General features: G+C 41.3%; 1 protein-coding gene across 3 annotated transcripts in view; it reads right to left on the bottom strand.

The window, feature by feature from the left end:
* Positions 1 to 20,783, bottom strand: part of FNDC3B (fibronectin type III domain containing 3B) — a 194,860-nt gene that overhangs the window by 166,848 nt on the left and 7,229 nt on the right. Inside the window, exon 1 of one of the 3 annotated variants that reach the window (XM_065073842.1) lies at positions 9,768 to 9,789. The exons of 1 other annotated variant lie outside the window; for it this stretch is intronic. The gene's annotated coding sequence lies outside the window, so the exon portion shown is untranslated. Of the gene's footprint in view, positions 1 to 7,114; positions 7,140 to 9,767; positions 9,790 to 20,783 lie in introns of those variants that run through there. One more of the 3 variants, XM_065073841.1, reaches the window with a different exon arrangement.

Raw genomic sequence — 20,783 nt, forward strand, 5'->3', positions numbered from 1 at the left:
AAAGGGTGAATCTAAATGCAACCCATTGCTTCTGGTTATCTGGGATTTTAATTGTAAAATAGCATCCAAAATAACCTGCCCTACTGTTTTTAGTTCCAAAACAGGAGAAAACATGATGGTAGCTTGCTGCTACTGTGAGCTTGGGCTGAAAGCATTAAAAAGCACTAAAACAAACAAACAAACAAAAATTATCCCAAAATTATCTCATTTGTAATTCTAGCTGGAATTCAAAAATTGAATTATCTGGGAAAGGCAGAGAAAAAACTAGCTTTGCATCTTAAAAAGGTGCAAACCTGAATCTCAAGAAGTGGACTTTGACTTGGTTTGCACATGGGGTGTAGGGGAGCAGCCTTCAAAAAGGTAAGTGGTTTTGCAGGGTTAGGGAGACGGTACAAATAATACAGAATTGCAATAATCAGTTGAGAACAAAAGGTACAAGCGGCAGAAATATAGGAAGATCCCGCTAGTTTGGATGTGCCCAAACTAGAAAAAGACCAAGCCTACAAGAATAGCTAATTCATTAAGAGTCTGTTTTCTAAAGTATCTTGCATAAATACAAGCTGCTTCTTCACCACCACATGTCCTGACAGTCTTCAGGCTTCGGCTTTTCCTGGACGTACACCTCACTTTGCTTATTGCAAGAGAAAGTCGCACAAGTCCTGATGAAGCAAAGAATGTTACACTACGTTTATGCCCTTTTAGAATTAATTCTACATCAAATACAGAAATAGAGTATTTTTATACACACAAATACATTTACAAAATTAAAATGGGGGTTCACAGCATCTTCTCTTTGACAGTAGAAGCAGAAACTTCAGAATATCAGCAAAACCAGGCATTGGTCTGCAGAGTCATGTAGACAGCCTGACAGCATTAGCACAGAAGCTTTCCCAGTGAAATTTAGCTGTGCTTTATTTTACCTGAACGGTGTAACTGACACAAGACCCAACAAGACTTTTTCCACTGCTTTAACACCCAGGGGAGCACTATCGAGGCACACTTAAGTTTGTGTGAATAACCTGGAACACCCAAGCACTATCACCGAAAGTATGGCACAATCTCGATTCTTTAATATTTACATTCTGACCCCATTCAGTCATATTTTGGCAACGCACAGCAGAGCCCATACAGACACCCACCTTAACAATATGGAACACAGTTAATCAGTGACAAAAGCCTACACGTTAACCCCAGCTGTTCTTCCAGCAAAGAGGGTCTCAAAGATTCAAGTGGGTTCCTTCCTTCTCTAATTTTTAGGGGGAGTGTACATATTTTTCCATCATTTGACATGCTGATATCTGTTTTTTTTAAAAAAAATAAATAAGTGAAACTATCTGATATTATTCTCTACCTACACCATAGCATACTCCTCTTAGGGCAGGGGAAGAAGATGACATATCCATGTAACAATTTTAATGATGACTCTCAATACTAATGGACCCGTGCAGAAGAAAGCGCTCACACTCTGTCATGTGAACGTACTCCTCCTCACATTTCTCTCTCTAGCCCCTAATCATAGCTCCAGGATGGTGCAGAAAGACAGTCTGGGTGTTCAGAGTTGTTTTAACCTGCTGATGAGTACATAAGCAATGGAGCTGCTGCCAGGGAAATCCCCAATACCAAACAGCTGTTCAGCATCTTGTCCTTCTCCTCATGCTCATTAAGTAAATTCCCTCATACTTAATGAATTCTGACTAATCTTTTCCATTGCCCCAGATGAACCTTGAACCATAAGATTCTTCTCCAATCTTCTCTGGTGTTCCCAGGCACTGCTGCATCAAGCCCTGATATGAATACACTAAATCACAGACTGCTGGTGTATTGTGACACCTCCTCACCATCCTACAGGTGCCAGAGACACCTTACACTTCATAAAGCAGCTCCTCACAACAGTGAGTGCTACAGCTCTACACCAAGAAGTAATCATTGCCTATTACAGTTCTAAAAACTCCAAAATTAGCACTATGAAATTCAGCACTATTACAAGTCACTTCACTCCCAGTGTCCTGTGTTCCAGGAAGAGAACAAGACTTGTTATCATTTCAATCATAAGCTCAACCTGCTACAGTAACTTTTGTGTTTTAATTTGTAGGTGAAGAGATGGAGGATGCTCTGATTTTCCTCCTTCTCATCCATATACATTAGTGGTGCAGAAATCTCAGAGAGTACTTGGTCAGAAGTAATGAATGAGATATTCTTACCTAAATTTGAGCAGCCTATAATATGTTTATTATTAACACATTGAAGTAGATTTGTCTTTGAAAGCTTTTTTTGAACATTTATTGAATTGATTAAATTAGGGAAAGTCACCTTGGTAAGAAGGAAAGCCAGTTTCCTTCTTGTGACAAAGATGAGTGGGTGAGCCTCCTATCTGTTAAATATGGAGAAAGCACTTATGCTAATAATCAACAAAGAGAAAGCGATAATACAGTCACTGACTGCATTCTGCTTATCCAGATGATGCTTCAGCATTCATGGTTTGTAAATGATTAAGAATTCCTGAAGATTAACAAAAAACGGACCAAAAATGCAGAAACGTGGTGGAATCTAACAGCACAGCTACTTAGCTGGCAAAGTGACAGAAATTGTAGACCAGCCAACAGACTGGAAACCCACTCCCAGAAGTTACTCCTCCCTCTCTAGGAAGGATCACTATGGGAAAAACATGATTAAGTGCAGTTTAACATTATATGCCAGCTGTCAGATCTATAACTGATACAGTAACAGGGATCTACATTTGTTACCAAGCTACTAACCCACTGGGAAACTGGTAATGTAGAACTACAGCAAGTGAGCTCCCTATCGCAAATATAAATAGGTATGGCAGACAAAACGATAAAGCCTATTTTAGACTTTACGTTACATTTAATACAACACATAGCCAAATAGAAGGCAGAGGTTACGAAAATATTTTTTTAAACCACACTCAAAAAACCTAATGGGTGGCGAGAAGTTACACAGATGGAGAACAGGTACATAAAATTCACTGCTGGTTCCAAACTTCAGCAGTTTAAGGTATGCCAGTGGCCCCAAAAACAAAACAAAAAGAGGTGGGTTCTGCTTAGCACAATAGTGTCAGGCCACTTTTCATCAGTACAATAAATACGATAACTACTTTCATAGGTTCCCCTGGCAGCTTTATCTCCTATAACCTACATTCAGGGTCTTACTCTCCTCGTATCTAATCACAGTGGTTTGAGATCATCATGTGAACCATGAGATATGTACATATACACACATTATGTGTTCATCTGCATAATGGGTATAATTACCTTTATTTATCTTATCCTTAGAATGCCTAAACCTTGTTCAGAAATAAGCAAGTTCAAAGAATTACTAAAGACTGTAAAGCAAAGCGGTAAAGAGAAAAAAAAAGTCAGTTTCTCCCTCTTGTTTTCCTGGACTTAACCTGCTACAAAGACCTGTAGGCTGACAGTGTGTCCTCCACTCCTGGAGCACGGGGTGCCTGTACCCCAAAGCCTCATACACACTCGCTTTGGGAGAGCAGCATCCCAGGGAGCGCGGCTCCTGCCACTGCCACATACCAAAGATTCCGGATCATTTTTGCACCACGACTAAAATGTTCTCATCAACTTGGATTTCTGTTATAACATGTTACTCCAGCCTCAAAAAGTGCAATCTCAGCATGGTAAGTTCAGTGTTGTTTTAGAATCATACAATAGTATAAGGTCTCCCTGGAACCTTCTCCAGGCTGAACAACCCCAACTCTCTCAGCCTGTCCTCACAGCAGAGGTGTTCCAAGCCTTCTCTTGGGTCCTGGGAATGCAGAGAAAACAGGTTAAGAGGTTTAACACATACCATAATGCTCATATTTCCAAACACAAAAGCCTAAGAACTCCACACAACTACCAAATTCTCTTTTTATTAGAATAGGGGGATAGGAACAGGGGTACTTTGCTAATGTCTCACCTCTTCATTACGCTGCCTTCTTTCTGTAAGTTTTATTAAATTGCTAAATATATGTTGCTAACTTTGAGATATGTCTATGGGCAAACTGAATCTGTTATGAAAATACTTGTTGCTAGAAACACAAACAAAAAAGAAAAAAGTATGGTAAACAACAAATTCTCGTAATTAATAGCCGTTGGTCTTTGTTAGAAACAGCTATCCCAGAATATGCAGCCACATTCATGAGATCAAGTGAATTCTATCTGCAGTTTACAGAAGGAAGCATATACAAACCGGCTGACAAAGGCATTTCATAGCAGGAAGCTCCGAGCCTTCTTGGCCATCACTGGGGGAGAAGGCAGCAGCCACCCTAAGTACACTTCACTTTCAGTACCAGATTAACCAGATCACAAATCACCAATTAAATCCTACTTTATGATTTAGGCTTTAATTCATTACAAATGCAAAGGCAAAACATGCAATGGAGCCTGGAAGTCAGTCAGGAGCGCCTTGCTCTGGCTACCCCTGTCCCAAGGCTCAGCCCCCCTTGGAAGTAAATGCCTTTTTAATCACAATGGGCAAAAGTCTCTTTCTTTAAAGAATCTAACGGCTGATTGCTGAACATTGTTGCTAGCAATAAATGCAAATCAGTGACTATTCAATATCAACTAGGCATGCTGGTGGCTTACCGCTACATAAGATATCAGTACTATTTGGAGCTCCAAAGCTTTCCTATTTCCTCATTTAAGATGGGAAAAACTAGAAACTTCTTATCTTCTGCAATGCTCAAGTTTCCCTCCCGCCTTCCATTTTGTGGATTTTCTGCCAATAATATTGTTGAAAAATAAATTATTGTGGACAGGAAATATCCCGAACAAAGGATGTCCAGCTTTATGATACTTAAAATATTGTGCATTCCTCTTTATCTGTCATTGCACAGGCCAGTTGTCAGCAGGTATTAATTAACGCCTTTGGTTAGCCGGGAAGGGCCCCCACACATTCCCCCCTGGCATCTGCACCCTCACACCTTTGGATGAACCAGCTCCTTCGGATTTCATTAATATTTCCCTTTTCTCTGTACTCAACTCCAGCCACCACACTGCAGTCCTAAGAGATGAAAGGGTGCTCTCCAAGCAATGCCAGCCATCAAGAGTACATCCTCCCCAAGCTCTCCTGATAAGCTGCTTTAAAATATGCCCACAACCCTCATCTTAATGGCCTAATCTGATGTGGGTGGCTTGGCCTTTCAAGCGCTCCCTTCGTTTAATTTCCTCAACAACTGCACTCCACAAAACAAACATCCTGTCCTATTCCAGAGCCGGATCCTGGTTGCGGCAGGCAGCTGCATGGGCAGGAGGGGAGGGGGGACAAGCAGCACAGTTCCAGATCACATTGGGGACCTCCACTGGCCACCCTCGTTACACAACACATTAGTTTACTGGAACGGACCAAAAGTTACGGTAAGGGACACGTGGCTGTAAAAGCAAGTTTGTTTGACACGTCGTCAAGCGGCTGACAGGGCTGTGGGCCTGCAGCCTCTGGTGCCCAGTCCACCTCCAAGCTGGGTACCCTGTGCAGCCAAGTGGGAGCCAAAAGAACACGTTCCTAACTTGGCTTTTGGGGGGCAATAGTGACTGTACAGAAATCTTAAGCTTTTCATGACATCACCTAAATTACACAATGTAGATATTGCGGTACAGTCACCTTGTAACTTACTACACAACTCTTCCCTGCTTGACCAGCTTCAAGCCCCATGAAACAATATCCAATTCAAATATTGCTGTCTAACATATTCCTAGCAGTCAGTTACTTAACCAAAAGCAGAAAAATCTTAACAATCACTCGTGTTAAAATTAGGATTCAACCCTTTAAGGCACTCTGACACTCCAGCAGCTTGCTGTCCCTCCCTATGAGGAGGACAGCCAACATCCAAGGAGAAACGCAGAGGAGCAGTTGAGCTAAAGTCAAGGCTGCCAGCCCCAGAATGAACACAGCTTTTCAACAGAAGAAACAAGCATTTCAAGAAAAAAAAGCAGAAATTCTGACAGCACAAAATTGCAGCCATGACACTTGGGTCTTCTAAAAAATACACTCCTCTAAAGGATTTTAAGTGCCATTTATTGTTCTTCTCATAAACAGACATCCAAATTCAGCCTTGGTAATAACTTCCACTTTATATCTTTGCTATTCTCTATTAAAATACCCCTTTTCTTTTTAAGAACACCAAAGCCCCATGCCTGTGGTTTCAATGAAGGGTACTAATGCTTCATTTGCGGAAGACTTCAAAGTAACACCAGCTACCACTTCTAGTACCCCATAAACGATCATGCTGTCCAGAGTGTTTTAATACAGCCTCAGCCAAATTATATTCTCACTTTGGTCAATTATGTTTGCAACATCAGACAGGCTTACGGCTACAGAAGGCCCATTACCAGGTAAGGTCCCTGGGCACTGACCCTATGTCCCGATAGCACGTATACATTAACGCACTCTCCCAGCCCCGCCTGATTTAATGCAATGCTGAACTCAACACCCAATGGCCACCATGACACCCAAGACTGTTGCCTAGGAGGTACCTTGACACCACCCTTAACGCAAACTCACATGTAAGTATATTAATCTTATTAATACAGTCCAAATATAAATATACAGATATAATTTTAAACAGCTACAGAGGATCAAAGAGATAAATGATCACTTTCACAAGAGAAACCTCCTGCACCTCCTCTTGTGGCAGAGCACCCCTAAAGATATTTACTCGACTACAACCACAGATCCAGTTTTTATATAAGTAAGTATTCCCTTTGAAAAACAACTCTACAGAAAGAAGTACGTATCTTGTCCAAACACCAGATGCTTGGACACAGTCAGGCTTCAGTCAGCACTGAAACAACAAAAGTAAAATTATAGTGTTTTTGTCTCATTTTTGTTGGCTTTACCCTGTTAGCTGGCACAAGTTAGATCCTACTCAGTGTCTCACATCAATAACTGATGTTCAAACCAAAATCCAAACTAATTACATCTCGATCTACTCACAAATCAGAACAAGCATTTCATAATAAAGTCACATTTATTCCAGAGCACTCCATGCCTGGGGGAAAACTTGTTTCTAGAAATATTACGCTCAAATATTTTATAGCCACAGCATTATTTCTTTGATGTTCAATACCCACAATCGTGATTTACTCACCAACTGCCCCCTCACCTCATGAGAGCTCCCAGATGAAGCCCACTGGTTTCCAGACATAATTCACATGATACTTTTGGGTCTTTGCTCCTTCAAGATCATCCTGCTGTCCCACCACCGACTCTCCAAAGTCACTGAAGTAGTGATTCTGAACACTTAAAAGCTGAGATGTCCATGGGCGAGTATCTACGTTAGACACCGCCAACAAGCTCTGACTAGACTGTAGGAGCGAGGAAGAGAATTTGGAGTGTGGAGTCTGCTCTGACACATCTGCCCACAGGGCACAGAGGGAAGGGAGCCAGCGAGGCGAGCAGCGAAGTCTTTGTCCTTAGGTGACACTGAGGCAATATGCACATGCCAAAATTGTTGTGCAATTAGTATGTTCTTAATTTTGTACCCTCAGAGAAGCTAAGTAAGTGTACTTAATCAACTGAAAATAGAGTAATGTGAAATAAAGCAACCCAAGTAACTAATTAGTTAAAAGACGTCAAATGGAAGCAAAATGAAGCGTCTAATTATATACCATCACTTCAAGTGTACAATACAGACCTATAAAAAATAGGCCACTTCCTAATTCAGTCTAAACAATCCAATTAAACACCACTGCTGAGTAATACTGGAGAGGAAAAAAAAATTAAGAAACAAACACAAGGGTTAAAATCTTTCTGGTGCGGTCCAGTGAGATCTTTTCAGCCACTGAATTTAACTGATAAACTTGAACCAAATTCACAAGATTTAAGGCTTCCTCACAGACAATTTTATGCAACAAAATTCAAATACATGACATCAAGAAAATGAAGGCTTTTGAGTTTTTCTCCAATATTCATATAAGTTGTACACTCTCCCGTATCCTCAGCTTTTGTTCTCAAAGCAGCATCTCAACCACCAAAATCATTAAGCCTACCAAGAAACTGGTGTGTTGCATTTCATTGTCCCTTGAACCTCCTCTAACGCCATCAGTTGACATTATCAAACATGAATGTACACTCTAAACGCAAGCCATTGAAGCTTATCAGAACACTGACCATGTCATTTTAAGAGCCCAAAAACAGTTTTAGGGACAAATACCTTGAAAACAATGAAGCTATGCTGATGTGCATAGAAAAGGTTACCTATATGCTTGTCAAACTCAGGTTTTTATTCTAACCTGAATAACCTCTACAGAAGATAAGCATCAGTAGGAAGGCGAGGGAAAGGAAAAAGATAATGGAGCATTTCAGAGGATAAAGTCCCCTCAGATGTTTTTCTGAATTCAGTTACGTAGAACCTTAGCGACCAATGTAATAGATGTTTCTGACGTCCATTTCTGACAAGCTAGTTTTGTTTGTTTGCTTTTTAATTGTAAATCATCATCACTACTTCAGTAACAAAAAACTTGCATCCACAATCTTTCTCTGTGTCCTAGAAACAGCAGCACTACATTTTGCAGAGGAAGGTTGTTACAGTGTTTGCAAATATTGTGGAATTATGTTTTTCCTTATAAAATCAAACCAATTGTGAGCAAAAATAATGCATTTTCAGTGCAGTATACCAAGCACAGTAAATTCAGTTCTTAAGTAGCAAAGTGTAAATTTAATCAGATGGGATCAGGGCTCTTTTTCATTAGGAGTAAAATAGATTAAATGTTGCAATATTATCTGTGGATTTATTAATATAATAAAGGCAAAAAAAATGAGGCTTTCTTGGGTTGTTTCATCTTAAGTATTATTGGCAATTCAAAAAGACTTTTGGGAAGACTTTAGAGAACCATTTTTAGGAATAAGAAACCTTAAGCTGCACTCAACATGCAAGTTCCCATCAAGCCGCATTAGCAGCACTCTAAAACACAGAATCAACCAAAAAGATGCTTGAAATTCTTTCTGCATTACACAGACCTTCCCATTCTGCATCCGGCATCCCAGCTCGCTCTCATGCCTACGTTTAAATCATTCACCCACCCTTCGGCAATACAAAGCCTACTGCTGAAACCAAGTCTCCAACAATGCAAGTGAAGAAAAACAGTTTAAGTGTAGCGATAGCATAGGTGAACCTCCATAAACTCAGCTGAACTCAATTAAGTTAAGCCCATTGCTTTAAGGGCAGACCTCTATATATACACACACACATGGGAAACATGACCTAAGGGCTACATTCTTAGGTGGAAAAACCAAACAGACTTCATTAAGCGTTGCTCCGTATCTCAGCATGCTTCTTTTTGGATGCATCTGAGAAGCTGAGATTTCCAACCAAGACACTAACAAAAGGAGATGCTGTTAATAATCTAGTAGTTCTGTATAGTGTCTGGATTCCAACACACAATATAGATATCTCTGTTATAGACAATTTTGTTATTCATTCATACCTCAGTATTTCAGCATTGGAGCTGCGCTTGCACTTCAAAGCTCACTATCCCTCCCACCAGTAAGGACAAAAGTCAAAGATCTGTGGACAAGCACTTCAAGTCAAACACTATTTCAGGCTTTAACATAAGCAGATTACAGCTCAGCTGTGTTCCATCTGAACTTTCGTTCATGTCTTACCAATGCTGCACCAATTATCCCTGACAAAAGACAGACTTTAATTAGCAACCAATGACCAACCTTTATCTATAAACTCTTCCCATACAAGTTCTCCCTCTAAGTAGCTATTAAATGCCAAATTTTAGCAGCAAGTAATTAGGAGATATTCTTACCACACAGAGTTAATGCAAAATTCAAACAAGGCGGGAGAGATGTGGGTCAGGGGGCGCTGCCAGGGACACCCTGTCCGCAGGAGCAGCCACGATGTCCCTCTGCTTGTGGGAAAGCCCTTCTGCAGATCCGGGATATTTGTGCTCTCGCAGCACACGCTGTTCCAGGAAGGCTAGGTGGCTGTTATTCATTGCAACGTGCTTTGTGATGAGTAAATACAAGGAAAAGATCTCCTCCTCAAGCCTTTCAGAAGAAAAAGAGAAGATATTTCCTGACACCCTTTTGTACAGAGGATGTGAAAGCTCACTTCTTTGAATAAGAGAAACAAAGGGCAGAAACAGCTTTGAAGTAGAAAGAAATTAAGGTATTGGGACAGGTAGTTAAAATGAACACTGAAGGAGAACAAGTAACTTAAATCAAAGCCAGGTAGTCAAGCTGGTTTTTTAACTGACACCTCACCTGCTAAGGTGTGTTACAGGAGCCCTAAAGAGAAACTTGGCACGTGGCAGAGCACTGAGGAGACCAGGAGATTTTACCTGTAACACTTAACTTCCCTTATCCCTTTTCCTCTAGGGTGGGAGGGGGCGGTTAGGGGACAAGACTAGCAGACAGGGAGAATAATCATCAACACTTGGATTTCAAACAGCGCATGTACTAAAAGATTAAAGCCAAAGCAAAACGCGCCGTTTCTCCATCTGACCTGGACATTTTCCCCTCGCACCTACCTCAGCAGGAGCATCCCTGCCCATTGGGGAAAGTGCTGTCACAGCTGGGGAGGTGGTGTGGAACCAGGGAGATCATAGAATAATTTGGGTTGGAAGGGACCTTTCAAAGCTCATCTAGTCCACCTCCCCTGCCATGAGCAGGGACATCTTCACCCAGATCAGGTTGCTCAGAACCCCATCCAACCTGGCCTGGGATGTTTCTAGGGATGGGCATCCACCACCTCTCTGGGAGACCTGTTCAGTATTTAACCACCCTCATTGTAAAAAATTCTTCCTCATGTCCAGCCTGAATCTTCCCTCCTCCAGTTTAAAACCACCACCCTTTGTCCTATTGCAACAGGACCTGCTAGGAAGTCTGCCCCAACCTTTCTTATCGGCACCTTTTAAGTACGGAAAGTCTTCCCAGAGCCTTCTCGAGGCTGAACAACCCCAGCTGGGCTCAGCTTAAGTCACAGCTGGGTTGTCTGAGCACAGGTTCAGGACAGGCTGACTGAAGCCAGCCCAAGATCAGGCCAGACTCCATGGTGAGCCTCCACCCTCTGGGACAGCACCAGCCCAACCACACAACTCAGATCTAAAGTTAATCTGCACCCAGACCAACCCCAGTGTCCAACTCACTGAGCCAAACAAGAGCAGCCATAGGAATAAAGAGAGCTGGAGGCAGGACTGACCCTTTAGTAGCAGCACTAACACAGAGCTGTGTAATCAGACCACCAACTTGCACTTTGAGGTACACCTGTAGTATTTTATCTATCAACATACACACAGAGATGGATCACAGCACCTGCTTTTTTAATATCGTAATGTTTAACTACTGAACTGAGGTCAAGTTCTGTACGGCAAACACTTGTGAAACTTATTTCCTTCCTCCACTGCCTACAATGTATTTCGAGATTTATTTGATTTTCACCACAAAGGGAATCAAACCTAGCTCAAAAGAGCAAACAAAACTTCCCTATGCCATACACACACAACCTATATAAGATGTGTGAAAAAAACTCTGTTTTCTTATCTTTCTGACTCCTGCACACTCAACACCCAACAGCTGGAAGTTTCATCTTTGCAGAACTCGTCAGGATCACCCCATGAGAGCTTTTGAATCACCGCAGTAATCAAACATTATTAGAGGAAGATTATTTGGAGTTAGCACATGCAGTTTAAGTTTAAAACAACAAATTCTCATTTCCCAAAACTGGTGAGAATTGAGATGAAAAACTAACTTGAAAGAAAATTTATGTACATTACAATTGTAAGCTTTTTTTTAAAAAAGACAGACAACTATGAAAGAGAAATTATGATCCCCTCATTCAAGAAAGAGCAAGATTTTGGCAAAAAGCCTATCCGGATTCCATGGTAAAACAAAGATAATAAAAACGTAATGCAGCATAAAAAGGGGGAAAGGAAGGAAAGAAGGACAGTGATGAGAGTGAACTAGAGCTATAGAAAACTGGTGAGTGAAACCAAGACTGCAGTCAAGACAAGTCAGGCAAAAAAAAAATAAATCATGACCTGCATAAAAACACAAAATTAGCTGAATTTTACAGAAGAACTGAAATCTAATAGTGGTGTAATCCCACTGAAAAACAGAAGTGAAAACAGGGCTAACGATGCAGGAAAAGGGCATTTAACAAGTTTTTCCACTCAGTATTTGGAAAGAGGCAAAAAACACTTGTATCAAATGGTGAATTACCTCAGTGGCCAAGTCAGCCCTAGAATCTTGTGATTCAGTTTTGAATTGAACTATAAGGAAATTCCTAATCTACAGGACACACCAGTGTGGTGGGGTGGAGGGGAGACCACGCTGATCCAGAACCAGGAGCTGAGAGGGAACAGGACCACCTGTGCCATTACCTCCCATTAGTAAGGCATTGCTTCCAGATAAAACCATCAGAAGTCAATGCAGGATTCCAGTGATAAAGAATTCAAAGATATGAACATAATCAGCATTGTTGTTCTATATAAAACAGGTCCTGTCAAATGAACCCAAGTACACCCCCTGACAAGATTACACCTTTGAGCGGCAAGATAGCTGTGTTAGCGCGTGTATGTTCTTTAGCCAGCGCTTGACTTGGTACCACCCAACACTGATAAGAGTTAGCGCTGCACAATCAAAATGAAATATCGTCAACGTATTAAGAGCTGGCCAGCTAACTGACCCCAGTTTAATCTGTGAGCTGATAATGCTGTTTGTCTGTGGGTGCAGACATACCCACCACTCAAAACATGGCACTCCAGCAGGATTTGCTGCCACTGTGCGAGATTTATTCATACAATCCCAGTGCCAACAAGGATTGGACGTTAAATAAGAACCAGTGAGCAGAAGCAGGAGCCAGGCAAATCAGAGTTGGGCACAACATCAAGAACAAAAACCCAAAGATTAGCTACTGGAGTAGATGGAATCAGCTAAGGGGAGTGAACAGTATTTCCTTATTTTACGGAAATATGACTTCAGGTGCCCATCAAAAATATAAGTTACAAGCAAGCCAGGATAACTTCATCCTTTCTAAAAAAGAACTATAACCTTGCTAAATTAAGCATATGCTGTACTGCCTGACAATTTTACTGGCTTGCAAAAACTTAGCTGGCATTTTTAAGAAAACCGTTTACACCTCCCTTACACATAACAAGTCAGTCCTTTACAAAGATTTCCTACAGATACAATGTGATATATTAAACAGAAGGCAAATAGTTATTGCCCTCTTGCCACGTTAAACTTGTCAGCATTCCTTCTCCAGGAGAGACTTTCAGAGGTACTGGAACCACACACAGGCACTGCTGGGGGCTTGTCAAGTCCCGTGTTGGGGAAGGAAACCCCTGAACACATGCAGACCACTAATAAGACTTCTAGTCCAGTCTGAGCTGGTACAAGCCCAAACAAACAAATATCTCTAGTTGTTTCACCTCCGTGTCTTGTTTTCTCAGCTGTAAAATGGGGATAACGAAGTGCATTGCCTCTGTTAGGTGCTCTGCTATCTCTCAAGAGCAAAGGAACCATCAGACTGGTTATGCACTGACGTTTACTTAATGGTTTCCTACTGAAATTGACAGCCCATCCGGGCCAGTAATGCTAATTAGTTCACAGGATTAGTTTGGCAGTCCACATTAACAGCTACAGCTTTACACTGCAAAATTTTTCATACAGACCTTCCTAAATTAGGAAATGCTTAATGGGTGGGACTGAAACTAAACCACACTACCCAGCTACCACTATGGCCACCATTAAATACAACTGCACGGATAGCTGCTGCCTGGGCTCCAAGGATGGGCCCCCTGCCCCATCTTCCCCTTCCCTATTCCCAGCCAGGTTCCTCCAGCCAGCTCCTGCCTTCCCACCAGCACTTCCACCCCTTCAAATGGAGTTCCTACTGTTAGTAACAGAACCAGTTTTACAAAATGTTCCTGAAAGGATGAATCAGTTTTGTAAACTGTCCCTGAAAGGATGTTCAAGCATATCGTGTTCGAGTATACTCTTATCTTAACAACCTAGCTTTTATCTTAGCCTAAATACGCATAGAGTGAGGAGAAGCACATGCAGTATCTCCGGAGGTTGAGCAAGTCAGCAGTTATCTAGCTATAGAAGTAGTACGCCTGTGCAGTACCCAAAGGTGAAAGGGACAGAAGTGATGAAGACTACTTACTTCATCCTGAAGACCCCCTGAAAGACCACCAGAGGACACTGCACATGATCAAAATAATTCCAAGATGTTGCAATCGATGTTGCAATCAATGTTGAGTAACCGTTACGTATCTTAATGAATATATGAATATGTATGTGAATGGACTGCATAAATACTGTGTAACTTAAACTGACCAGCGAAGCCAGCTTTGGGTGCGAACCCCTGGTTTCCCAGCACTGAAATAAAGCCCCGCATATATCTACGCCCGTGGTTATGTGTCCTGATTGCTAACACTACTGCCCACCTTAATTCTTTCCTTGCCATACTGGGCTGAAATCCCATCAGAACAATAAAAATCAACTCCGACATACTTTGCACTAACTCAGCCACGATTGAGCAAGTGGTCACAATGCGAGATGCCATTCCCAGTCGTTTCATCAACTCCCCAGCCAGAGACTTTTTCTTTTTTAAATTAAAAAGAAAAAAATGAAAACAAAACAAAAAAATCCAACACACAGACAAAATATGAAACACACACCACTTTCTAATGCACTGGCTTATTGTGATTTTTAATTAGGGACAGGATTTCAGATAGCGCACACCCATGGCCCCAAAAGGGGGGTGAGGGGAGTACGTGTGGGTGCTTGTGAAACCATTGTTCCTCCATCAATACAGCTCATCCTCCAGCCCATCCAAGTTCTCAGCTGCCCAGTCACACAACTTCTAAAAAGTCAACAGCTGGGCGTTTTATAACCCTGGAGAACTTGCAAGCCAAACCTTACGTTGCTGGCAAGGAGACCTGGCCAAAGCCTGAGGACTCTGCAGGAACCATTCCTGCCCCACCACCCTGCTTCACCTTCCTCCTTCAACCCACTGCTAACGAAGGCAAAGTCCGTGCTAATAAGGCAGGCAAACAGCTGTTTTGTAAGCAGTTACATGATAGACTGAATTGTGTTGGACAGTGGCTGGGATCCAGGATCTGCCACCATCTGGAAGTTGGCTTGGCTTTTGTTTCAAGTCTCCAGCACTGATGGATGGAAACAAGCTCCCAGTTCTTCTTGCACTAAGATAATTAAAACAATTTCCCACCTCCCAAATAGCTTAGAAATGAAAGCACATCACAAAAGCTTAAATAAGACAGTGTTGATAATATATTTAAGTAAAGCCTGACTATTTGAAACAAAAAGAAAAACCCAAAACAAAACCTCAGCTCAGTCACAGAAGACAGCTTTGTCAACAAGCTCCTGTGACTCTCCTTGCAAGAGAACAGAGGATGAAAGCCTGCTGAAGGACTCCCTGCATCCTCCTCCCTCCAAGAAGCATTAACTACTGCCTGACAAAAGCACTTCTGCTGGGAAAGGGAACAACACAGGCCAGTATTAAAGCAATTTCAGTGTAGCTACCAAGCAATTAGCTAGATAATACCTTTGCTACATGCTGATTTTTCCTTTTCCAGAGTACTTGTGCAAGCATAACTAGTAATTTGTTGTTTGTACAGCAGGTGACCCATTTTAGACTTTCCTTTCCGTATCACTGAAAATATTTCTACTCTGGCATTGCACATCTGTTCACTAGATGTTCAATGTTCACATTACTTCACTGTTTAAAGAAAAAAAAAATACAATAAAACAAAAACAACCTTCTACCTTGTATTTGAGGATAACTTCCATTTTATCTCAGCAAATATAAATTCAGACATTTTGATTTTCAAATATTTAAACTCACATTTGTGAAACACCGATCTTGGCGGTTGGTTTTTTTTTTTTCCCTAACTCAAAGCATAAACAAAGTTTATCTTTTATTTGGATTTTGCTTTGAAGTTTGTGATTATCCTGACGTTAAGATGCTCCTTCCTAGAGATTATCATTAGGGAAGTTTTGGATACAAACCTCTGGGCTTCACTCCAATAAGAGATCCACCACTTTCACAAAATGGTTCTGGAAAGCACCTTATATTGTTTGACCTGATGTTCAGATGTCTTTGAAAGCTGTCTATCTCCTTTCCTGAAGTTATGTTTCATCAGCACCTTCTACCAATATAAATGAATATCAGTAGCAGGATATAGGAGTGAAATTCCACCACGTCCGCAGCCATATCTAAGTTTCTGCACCACTACTGTACAGCTCTACACACACACAACCTCAAGCACAAACAGACTTGAAAAAAGTATTTTAATTACGTCAACGTATTAAAAAATAAGGATCAGGTTTATAAATGTTGCTGTCACAACGAATGCCTCTAGTATTCTCCTCATACGATATTCTAGGACAGAAGGTCCTCTTCTGTCCTCCCATTTCCTCAAATCCAGTCTGCCACTCGTACACTCCTTATTCATATCTGAAAATGCTACAGCCACTTATTCTTTCACAGCCTTGCATAAAGCACTATACGTTAAAACTAGTTAGGTCTTTCTGCTTGCCCTAAGATGTCTCCTGTTTGGATAACTGGACTGGTTTTGGACTAAGCTGTTGGATCAAATTCTGCAAAAGCTTTTATTTATTGACAACCTGCATCCATGAGTTCATCTGCTGACACTGGCTTTTGGCTTAAACAGCCCTGTACGCCTTCACAGTGTTTATACCTTTGATGGATTGCAACTTTTTTCCTGTTAAATATTTCTCCATTTCATCTTATGAGAAAGGCTTTCTACGCTTCCACTCATGCTTGTAACCCCCCTCTGCAACTCTACCACTTCAGATCAATCTACCACCAATGTAAGTGATCAGAATGTACATATTTTCCAAAAGCAGCCCCAGAAAGACTTGCAAAATAGTATTAATCTCCCTTCCCCTGTCTATTAAAAGCAAAATAAAGATCCACCCTCTGGTGTATGTCCTTTTTTCATGGCTGTATCACCACTAGCAGGCCACACTCACACTTAGGTCAAACAGCGCAAGTAGTTGCACAGCAAAGTCTCTGTATCCGATTTAAAAAAACTTCAGTTCTAGTATCAAGCACAAAGGTCAGGAAGATATTATGTCAGCCAAAAAACATACAGCAGTCATGCTAAATCTTTGTCTAAGATGCTAGAGACAATAGATAAAAAACGGTATTTTTCTGCTTCTTTCTCCCAACTGTGTATTTTGCATATGATGAGAGAAGAGTCAGATACAGTTGTTTCTCCACCTGCCAAATCCCTCTGCATTTCTCAAAAATGCACAAGTTGCTGAATGCTATAAAACCTTTTCTGAGAAAAGGAGGGATGTATAAAAATGCTAAACCAGAGATACTTTATTCAGTATATAGCTAAATAAAATACTCATTAAAGAACCTGACAAAGCACTCCTCCAAATTTTTATAGAAAGTCAGCTTATAAGATTTTCTTCATTTAAATTGCCTAAATTTTGCACATAGCTCCATCAAACTGCCTTGCACTGGCCATGCGATAAGATCAGGCAGACGAGCAGCAACAAGCTCTCTGCCCAGACAGCAGCACTGGGGCAGCTCTGCAGGCGTGTGGCCATCCAGGGAACCACCAGAAGATCACTAAACCTCGCTTGATCTATGGAGCCAGGACACCAAGACATAACTACAACACCTAAAAAAAAATAAATACGTATGTACATAAACATATAATTAATAGAAAATAACTCTCCTGAGGACAGAAAAGGAGGAAAGTTGACAGATCCAACCCACCATCCCCATATACTTTCTAACTGGAGTACAAAACCTCTTCTCACCATCTGAGGCTGGTCCAGGCACCAGGCCAAATCTTTGCATCTCCCTCCCAAAGCGAAAGGACAGGTCTCCGACTGCCACGTCGCTGACCCATGGCCAGAGAAAGCAGCACCTCGTCCCTCCCCAGCACTGCCCACAGTTTCGCAGCTGCAGTAAAACCACGTCACTGCCTGTAATAAGGGTCTATCAAATTTGTTCGAAGGTGGTATTATCAACTATTTAAGTAAACTCAATTATATGAGAGAGCATATTATTATATTTGCTTATATTTCATTTACAGAACACCACATAATTTTAAATTACGGCAAGGACACAAATAATACACTTGCTCTACTTGCAAAACTATTCCCTCATTATTACTTCCATTGTCTTCACATATCTGTATTTTCTACCTCCCAAGTCTCATGTTGCAGAAGATAACACAACCATACATCCATTCACCTCTGTCCCCTTACACTAATCCAACAATTCAGGATGCACTGAAATGAATATGTTGTAGTCTAGAAAAATCTAAGGAAGAAGGGAATAGGGAAATAAGGATTTATTAAGGCAGATGAGAAAGGACCCAGATCTGATAGCATGGACAACATTGTAGTAGTCTAAAAGGCATGAAAAACTGAAACTTTTTAGAGCAATTTTTTAGAGCATAAAATCATCCTGTTTGACATCATGATCAAGAAATGCCAAAAGGAAGTGAAATGGTTGATGTCTAACTTCAGGCTTTTATATCCACAAATATTGCCTCTATAGTAACATAGAGGCTCTCGTATATCTTCTGAAGCAACCTATTCAGAGGCATAAAAGCTAAAGTGTAGCCACCTTGTCGGTTAAATAGATTGCAGCTACAGAAGCACCTGAATGACTTGAGTCATATGTTTTATTCAGAAACCAGAGGTGGCTGCTGTGGAAGAGATCAGGCCCTTTTGGTCACACTGGGTAGACCTGTCCAATTTCCACCCCATCACCATTTCCTGCCCACGGAACAGGGCAGCTGGAACATCTGGAGAAGCACGTCCAGCTCTGTTAACCAAGAGGGGAAAGGGTAAACATGAAACACCACACACATAGGAGCTTGTAGAAAGGAGACACTTAAATTAGGTAACAATTTCAGATATCCCAGCAGCCGTGTGCGTACAGCTGCTTGCAATGCACGCTGACCTGACAAACAGGCTTTAAATCAGCAACAACCAATTTACACTGTGTGTCTAACAAAGTCCCAGAGGATGTTTATCTTTTGTGCGGTCATTAAAAGCACCAGTGAAGTTAATAAGCAATATGGAGTTGCAAAAATAAATATGTGTGGAGCAGAATCAAAGAAGTTAATTTTGCCACCAGCTGATACACAAGAAACAAGCACTAAGGCTGACTGTAAGCGTGAGCTGCATTAACAACTCAAACCACTTTTCTGCAATTTTAAGTCAAGTTCTGTGGAAGTTTTGCTTTGTTGAAAACCTTAAAATTTGACCCTTTTGCTCTCTTTAGCCATAAGGTTTCTTGTGTATCAGTTATGGTCAGCTATCAATAATGCAACCTACACATTCTGTACCAAATCCTGTAAGACTGTGGCTCTAGATCTTCATAAAGCAAAAGAGGACAACATGACATAGCAGCAAAAAACCCTATGAGCCACAGGCTGCTACCTTGTTATGGCACTTTACCTTCCCAGCATGGCAGCGGCAAGTCACGCAATGAGACATTACCTGTGCCTCTGGCAAAATCCACACGATATTTCTGACTTCTGAACATGACACAGTGTTACCTCAACAGCATCTGAAGTCAACCAGAACATGAAATACGAAGTCATTTTGGTTTGGTCCTTTAAAGTTTCTGTTTGTTGGGTTTCTGTTGTTGTTGTTTCAAAGCCCAGCTGAACTACAATGTAATTTAGTTTTATAACAAATAAACCCAGAGGACAACATACAAATAAAAGTTACTTAATGAAGTACCACAGGTACCTGTGTGAGTGTAAGTGAAACACACAAGTACCAGAAAATTATGTTTCACTTTTGCTTATTCTGAGAGCAGTGTTCCTTTCATCAGCATTACCCAAGACCAGGAGAGCATCTCTAGTACCCTTAGTCACTAACCTCTGATTAGGGAGGAGCCGGAAAACCTTCATCTCAAACAAGCTAGACTCATTCATGTACCAACACATTCACTGAATTCCTACAAAACTAACCCTTTATCCTCAAAACATCTAACACACACTTTCCGCTGGTACAAAACAGGTCTGAACTTTTCAGAGTCAAGCTGAACGCCTGCAAGGTCATGATGTGCAAAGCCAGCAGTGGATCGGTCTTTCATCTATCAAGTCATTTTGTACTGATCCAGAATCTTAATTGTTGTTACAACTCCAGAGTTTATATAGGGTGCTATTTGTGACACTGGTGCCATTTTCTCTCCTCCTCCAAACCACATAAAGTCACCCATTTAAGAGGAGACAATGTATATGCATGCTCAGATATCAACACAAACATAGTAAAAGCTGACAGACAGAAAGTTATAACTTCTTTTTAATTTAAAGATTATTTTTGCTATCCTTTTCTCCCACCCACAAACACCATCAACCACCCTGCAGCTCAGACTGCTCCTGGGTTAGTCTCCAAGTCTAAGCTCTCCAGAGACGATTCACAGTGCTCCTTCCAACATTGCCACCTCTGTCCCTTAATGTTCCCTCTCATACACGACATCCAAAACATGAGGTCACCTCACCACATTTCCGATTTCTCATTTCCTTCCCTATCACTCCTCATCCATGAACGCCCTTACCAAACAAGCCGGAAGACTTCTGACCCATTCCTCAAACCAGCTTTTGAAAGACACACATGGATTTTTCTCTCCCTGCACAGCTGGCTTGCAGGTACCATCAACAATGACTCAATCTATGAGCCAAAAGCAATGTCCCGTGGTCCTGCCAGATCAGACCACTTGGACTCTTCTGAAGTACTTGGGGACAATATACCACAGCATTCCTGTGTCATTTGTACCCACCTTGGAG

This window comes from Columba livia, chromosome 9 (genome assembly GCF_036013475.1).
Source record: "Columba livia isolate bColLiv1 breed racing homer chromosome 9, bColLiv1.pat.W.v2, whole genome shotgun sequence".
Taxonomy (NCBI): domain Eukaryota; kingdom Metazoa; phylum Chordata; class Aves; order Columbiformes; family Columbidae; genus Columba; species Columba livia.